The sequence below is a fragment of the Otolemur garnettii genome, unplaced genomic scaffold (assembly GCF_000181295.1).
Source record: "Otolemur garnettii isolate 467f Iridium unplaced genomic scaffold, OtoGar3 scaffold00025, whole genome shotgun sequence".
Taxonomy (NCBI): Eukaryota; Metazoa; Chordata; class Mammalia; order Primates; family Galagidae; genus Otolemur; species Otolemur garnettii.
The window spans coordinates 20493118-20500346 of record NW_003852420.1 but is presented as its reverse complement, the minus strand read 5'-3'; the positions used below and the strand labels follow the sequence as shown (position 1 = coordinate 20500346).

The 7229-nt window shown below is 47.1% G+C and overlaps 1 protein-coding gene across 2 annotated transcripts in view; it reads left to right on the top strand.

The window, feature by feature from the left end:
• The first annotated feature begins 5922 nt into the window (after positions 1-5922).
• Positions 5923-7229, top strand: part of THRAP3 (thyroid hormone receptor associated protein 3) — a 49775-nt gene continuing 48468 nt past the window's right edge. For both annotated transcript variants that reach the window (XR_002772902.1, XM_023512148.1), the window contains exon 1: positions 5923-6017. The gene's annotated coding sequence lies outside the window, so the exon portion shown is untranslated. The remainder of the gene's footprint in view (positions 6018-7229) is intronic.

The window sequence follows — 7229 nt, the reverse complement described above, 5'->3', positions numbered from 1 at the left end:
AAGGCCGGGTGTGGTGGCTCACGCCTGTAATCCCAGCACTTGGGAAGCCAAGGCAGGTAGATTGCCTGAGCTCACAGGTTTGAGACCAGCCTGAGCCAGAGTGAGACCTCGTCTGTAAAAATAGCCAGGCATTGAGGAGGGCACCTGTAGTCCCAGCTACTTGGGAGGCTGAGACAAGAGAATCACTTAAGCTCAGGAGTTTGAGGTTGCTGTGAGCTATGATGCTACAGCATTCTACTAAGGGTGACAAAGTGAGACTCTGTCTCAAATAAATAAATACCTGTGAAGGCCTGAAACAGGGTAGATTCAATAGATGTTCTGGGGGCAGAATACACTGTGACTGATTCGATGTGGCGGATGAGTAGAAGGAAGAAGCCAGGATTCCTCTGGGATTTTGAACCTCAGTGATCAGAATAGTGGAACTCCCAACAGAAATAGTGAAGGAAGAACTAAGAAAAGTCCACATGCATCATGGCTGATTCTCCTACTGTCAGGCTCTAGGAAGACAACAAACTATTGTTGCTTTGCAGGAGCTGGCTGCCTGCAGGAGGCACAGGCTTGTGATGGGAAGTTTCAGCATGCTGTGATGCACATGGTGAGATTTGTACAAGCGGTATATGGTTGAGAGGTAGCACACAGCTGCTCAAGCCAGAAACCTGGGGATTAACCTGGACTTCTCCCTTCCTCTCTCAGCCAGTCCATCAGCAAGATCAGTAGATTTGATCGCCTAAATTATTTTTTCTTTGGAAACAGAGTCTCACTCTGTAGTCATAGGATCGAGTGTCTTGAGTCATCATAGCTCACAGCAACCTCAGTCTCTTGTGCTCAAGCAATCCTCTTGCCTCGGCCTCCCGTGTAGCTGAGACTACAGATGCCCACCACAACTCCCAGCTAGTTTTTCTATTTTGAGTAGAGATAGGGTCTCACTCTTGCTCAGGCTGGTCTGGAACTCCCGAGTTCAAGTAATCCACTGTCCTCACCTTGCCAGAGTGCTAGGATTACAGGTTTGAGTTGCTAAATAGTTTTTTACTATCTTTTGAATCTGCCTACTTTTCTTCTTACTCACTGAGAATATACAAGGATGCTATTGTCCTTTCTCATCTGAAATACTGTACCCTAACTTCCTAATTGATCTCTCCACTTTCATTCTGATTTGCCCTAATCCATTCTCACACCTGCCAGAGTAATCCTTAGGAAAGGAAATTTGAATCACACTCCCTTCCCACCCTATTTATAAACCTTTCAATGGCTTCCCATTGCTCTCAGAATGAAATCCAGTATCCTCAATCTGGGCTGTCAGATTAGACATAGCAGGATCTGGCTCCTTAAGAACTCATCAGCCTCCTTGTGGTTTTTTTTTAAGAGACAGAGACTTGCTTTGTCGCCCTTGGTAGAGTGCTATGGCATCACAGCTCATAGCCTCTTGGGCTTAGGCAAACCTCCAGCTCTTGGGCTTAGGCGATTCTCTTGCCTCAGCCTCCTGAGTAGCTGGGATTATAGTCACCTGCCACAATGCCCGGCTATTTTTTGTTGTTGTTGTTGCAATTTGACGGGGGTCGGATTCAAATCCACCACCCTCAGTGTATGGGGCCAGCCAGTGTCCAGCGTCCTACTTAACAGCCACAGGTGCCACCATTTTTTTTTTTTATTCTTCCCCAGAGTCTTACTCTGTTACCGTAGGCCAGAGCAGCCTAGCTCACAGCAACATCAAACTCCTGGGTTTTAAGTGATCCTCATGACTCAGCCTCTCAAGTAGCTGGGACAACAGGCGCCTGCTATAATGCCCAGTTAGTTTTTTTATTTTTAGTAGAGGCAGGGTCTTGCTCTTGCTGAGCTCAAGGGATCCTCCTGCCTTGGCCTCCCAGAATGCTAGGATTACAGGCATAAGCCACTGCACCCAGCCAAGAAATACATTCATTTTTTTGTGTGTGTATGTTTGTTTTTTGAGACAGAGCCTCATTCTGTGGCCCTGGGTAGAGTGTTGTGGACTCATAGTTCACCACAACCTCAAACTCTTGGGCTCAAAAGTTCCTTTTGCTTTAGTCACTTGAGTAGCTGGGATTATAGGTGCCTGTCACAATGCCAGGCTAGTTTTTCTATTTTTACTCGAGATGGGTATCTCACTCTTGCTCAGGCTGGTCTTGAACTTCTGAACTCAAATGATCCACCCGCTTTGGCCTCCCAGAGTGGTAAGATTATAGGCATGAGTCAGTGCACCCAGCCCAAGAAATACATTTGTAAGGCTATAGCTGCCATAGATAGTGATTCCTCTGCTGGATCTGGGCAAAGTAAATAAAAAACCTTCTAGAATGGATTTACCATTCTAGATGCTATTAAGAATATTTGGGCTTGGGTGGTGCCTGTGTCTCAGTGAGTAGGGCACCAGCCCCATATACCAAGGTTTGTGGGTTCAAACCTTGCCCCACCCAAACTGCAACAAAAATATAGCTGGGTGTTGTGGCGAGCACCTGTAGTCCCAGTTACTTGAGAGACTGAGGCAAGAGAATTACCTAACTCCAGGAGTTGGAGGTTGCTGTGAGCTGTGTGATGCTGCCGTGGCACTCTACCCAGGGCGATGTAGTGAGATTATGTCTCAAAAAAAGAATATTTGGGTTTGGCACCCATAGCTCAGTGGTTGGGACATCAGCCACATACACTGGGGCTGATAGGTTTGAATCCAGCCTGGGTCTGCTAAACAACAATGACAACTGCAGCAACAACAAAAAACAGCCGGGCGTTATGGTGGGTACCTGTAGTCCCAGCTACATGGGAGGCTGATGCAGGAGAATTGGTTAAGCCCAAGAATTTGAGGTTGCTATGAGCTGTGATGCCACGGCACACTACTGAGGGTGATGTAGTCAGACTCTGTCTCCAAAAAAAAAAAAAAAAAATTGTCATTCATGGGAGGAGGTCCAAATATTAACATTAACAGGAGTTTGGAAGAAGTTGATTCCAAACCTTACGGATGACTTGAGGGGTTCAAGACTTCAGTGGAGGAAGTAACTGCAGATGTGGTGGAAATAACAAGAGCAATAGCAAGAGAATAGAAAGGGTACCTGAAGATGTGACTGAATTGCTACAGTCTCACGGTCAAACCAAAATGATGAAGAGTTGCTTAAGGATAAGCAAAGAAAGTAGGGTTTTGTTTGTTTGTTTTTGCAATTTTTGACCAGGGCTGGGTTTGAATCCACCACCTCTGGTATGTGGGGCCGGTGCCTTACTCCTTGAGCCATAGGCACTGCCCAAGAAAATGGTTTCTTGTGATGGAATCTACTCTTGTGAAGATGCTGTGAACACTGTTGAAAGGACAACAAAGGATTCAGAATATTATATAAACTTTAAAAAGTAGCAGGGCAGAGACTGTAAACCAGGTGACCCAATTCCCAGCAGTGGCCGTGTTTGAGAGAATTGACTCCAATTTTGAAAATTCTACTGGGGGCAAAATGCTGTCAAACAGCCTAGTATGCTACAGAGAATCCTTTCATGAGTAGCAGCAAACTTCATTGTTGTCTTATTTTAAGAAACTGCCAGCCCAATCTTCAGCAACTATTATCAGTAGCATTATTATTTTTTATTATTACTATTTTTTTTATTTTTTTATTTTTTGGCTGGGACTGGGTTTGAACCAACCGGCTCTGGCATATGGGGCCGGCACCCTACTCCTTTGAGCCACAGGCGCCGCCCTTTGTTTTTTTTTTTTTTTAAGAGTTTTACTTTGTCGCCCTCGGTAGAGTGCTATGGCATTCCTGAAGCTCACAACCTCCAGGTCTTGGGCTTAGCTGATTTCTCTTGCTTCAGCCTCCCAAGCATCTGGGACCATAGGCGCCCGCCACAATGCCCGGCTATTTTTTTGTTGCAGTTTGGCGGGCGGGGTTTGAACCCACCACCCTCAGTTATATGGGGCCGGCGCCCCACTCACTGAGCCACAGGGCCGCCCATCAGTGGCATTATTATTAATATCATCTTGACCAGTTGGCAGCCATGAGCACATGGGCAATACCCCCTACCAGCAAAATAAATATATTTTTGCAGTTTTTGGCCGTGGCTGGGTTTGAACCTACCCTCGGCATATGGGGCTAGTGCCCTACTCCTTTGAGCCACAGGCGCCACCCAATAAAAGTTTTTGTTTTTTTTTTTTAGAGACAAAGTCTCACCTTGTCACCCTTGGTAGAGTCCTGTGGCATCACAGCTCACAGCAATCTCCAGCTCCTGGGCTTAGGCGATTCTCTTGCTTCAGCCTCCCGAGTAGCTGGGACTACAGGCGCCCGCCACAAAGCCTGGCTGTATTTTTGCTGCAGTTTGTCTGGGGCCGGCTCTAACCCACCACCCTTGGTATATGGGGCTGGCACCCCACTCACTGAGCCACAGGCACTGTCCCCCAATGAAAGTATTTTTTAATTAAGATATGTATTTTTTAAAAGCAATTTTATCAACCTTTCCAATTTTATCACACACTTACTAGACCACAGTATAGTGTAAACACTTTAATAGGCACTGGGAGACCAAAAAAATCTGTGTGACTCACTTTATTACAACATTCACTTTATCGTGGCAGTCTGGAATAGAATTCCCAAAACATCTCTAGGGTATTCCTGTATTTCAGAAACCAAGAGGAGGGACTATGTATTTTTGTACCCATTTGGGTTACCACTGTATTATCTGTGAATTGAAAATTAAATCGAATCAAAACGTTTCAAAAAACAGTACACAGTATGTAGACCACAGGAAGTGGTCAAAGGAGGAGCAAGCAGTGTGGAAGGAGTGAGGCCAGGAAGAGTGAGGGCTCATGTGGGACTTGAATTGGACCTGGTAGCTTTTCTCTCTGGAGGAGCAGATTAAATATTTGTTGATGTGTATGTGTACTTTGTCTACTTTGCCCTGGGGGTGCAGAAATCCATCTAAACTGATCTCTATTCACAAATAGCTCATAGACTGGTGGGAAAGACAAGCAGAGACCCTGATAATTATAGCATACTGTGCAAACTTAATTGTGGGAGCAGAGTTGGGGAGGAGCTAATAAACGTGGAAGGCATCACAGCATAGGTGACATTTGAGCTGTCTTAAATGCACGAGTGCTTTAGAGCAGGAAATCCAGAGGGAACCAGCCTGTGCAAAACCCTGATAAATCGTTATGTGGATAAGAATCACGTGTGAGGTCTGTTAAAAATGAGAATTCCACGGTTATGCTCCCCGGGAAACATCTGATTCAATCGGCAAGAAGCACCCATTTTAACAAACTTCCGAGGACCACCCGCTGGAAACCTTTCTCAGCTCTTATAGTCATGGAAGGGGGAAGGGAAAGCAGTACTGGGAGATGAGGCTTTAGAAAGTTTTGTCCATGGGGATCCTGGGTCTTCTAATAAAGTAACACTATTAAAAACAAAACAACAAAGACAAACCACTCTCCATTTCGCTTTGCGCATTCAGGATAGTAGTAGCCGCTTTGGTGTGGCTTTTTTTAAAATCGGAGCCTCGTAACAACTCTGTAGGGGTAGAATTAGAGGCGAATGGCTCAAGGTCACAAAGCGAAAGGTAGTAGGACAGGAACTGAAAACCAGGCGACCCGATTCCCAGCTCAGGGACTTTTTCACGACATAAGCTGGCCAAGAGGAGGTAAGGTTCGGGCCCTCATCCTCCAGGATGGCTCCAAAATGGTGGGGGCAGTAGCGTCAGCAACGCCCCCGCCCCTTCGGTCCACCTCCCTCCTTCATCCCCAGGCCAGCTAGGCTGGGGGAGGGGAGGACCCAAACAACCCACGTGACTGCCGACAACAGGGCGCGTGACGCAAAGCGGCGGGCCCAACGCTTGCTGTGTCTTGTGGGAAACGTAGTTCAGAAGATAGTCAAGTGGGCGAGGAGAGGCGGGTCTAGGACTACATTTCCCAGGAGGAAGCGGGACGAAAACGTCGCTACCGCCGGAGGAGAGCGGGGACGCGGGGCGCGCTGTAGGGCGGGGGCGAGGTTCAGGCCGGTTGTGCCGTTGCGAGGCTGCGGCTGCGATCGCTTCGGCGGGCCCAGGTGAGTGAACACTTCTGATAGAAGTTAAGGCTTCTCAACTGGCTTCAGTTGTTTATTTTTTAATCTTTTTTGTGCGACGGCTGGGTCAGGGTCCCTGGGAAGGCCTGGCGCGGAGCCGTTCCCCCGCCCTTACACCCTGGCCTCTTCTGAGCGGGCCCCGCTCCCTCCGGCTCCTCCCTCTCCCCGCCCTTCAGGGCTTCCCATCGCTCCGGCCTAGTTCCGGAGGCTCTAGGTAGCCTTTTCTCCAAGTAGGTCCTACGTTTCGTTTTTCTTTTTGCACTTTGTTTGGGAGGGGGGAGCGCCTACTCTTTTCCTTCTTCTTTGGTCATACGAATCCCATTATTTGGATTTCTTTCCCCGGAACTCTTCGCGCCCCCCCCGCCCCCCCCCCCCCCCCCGTCTCTGTTGGCCTGGTTCTTTCTCCCGGGGCGCATGTGGTTGGCACTCAGTAAACGTTAGTACCTCTTCCGTTCTTTTCTGCCTTGTGGCCGAAAGAGGCATAATCCACGTTTGTCTCCCACGGGAATAATAATGTTTCCACTTTTTTCTGGGGCTGGAACTAAGGCCGACTTGCATTCCAGTGGTAATCGGCGTGTTTTCTGCTTATGAGGTGATTTCCTTTCCTTTTCTTAGTACCCAAACAAGTTTAATCAACTATTCTCTTTGCTGTCCTGAATGTTAGGGATAGAGCATGGCGGCCGAAGCTGGAGAGCAGCAGTGGTGCTCCGAACTTGGAAGCCATCAGCGGTAGTACAGTCTTTACGGCGAGTTTAATTGGATTGAAGGGAAAGCTTTCGAGAGTGTGGCAGAGCCTGTCAGGACAGAAGCAAAGAAGCTTCTTTTCGGAGCATAACAGAAGGATCTTGGAGCCAGTCTGCCTGGGTTCAGATCTTTAGGTTAAGAATCTTAACTTTCAGGTGCCTCCGTTTTCTTATCTCTAAAATAGCAGTGACTAACACTGGTCCCTTAAGGATTATTGTTGATACTAAATGAAATAAACTAAAAACCACTTAGTCACTGGTATTACAGTTATCATTTATAGGATTTCTAGATGGTGGAAGGCACGTATCACACCCTTATTTTTTTCTTTTTCTGTGGACCCTCCCTTTTTTCATTTGTGAAAATACTGTCATAGTCTGTTGTCTGTTATCTAGTTAGCCTAATGTGTGGTGTGTGTTATTACTTAGAAGTCTGTTAAAACTTGTGTGGAAA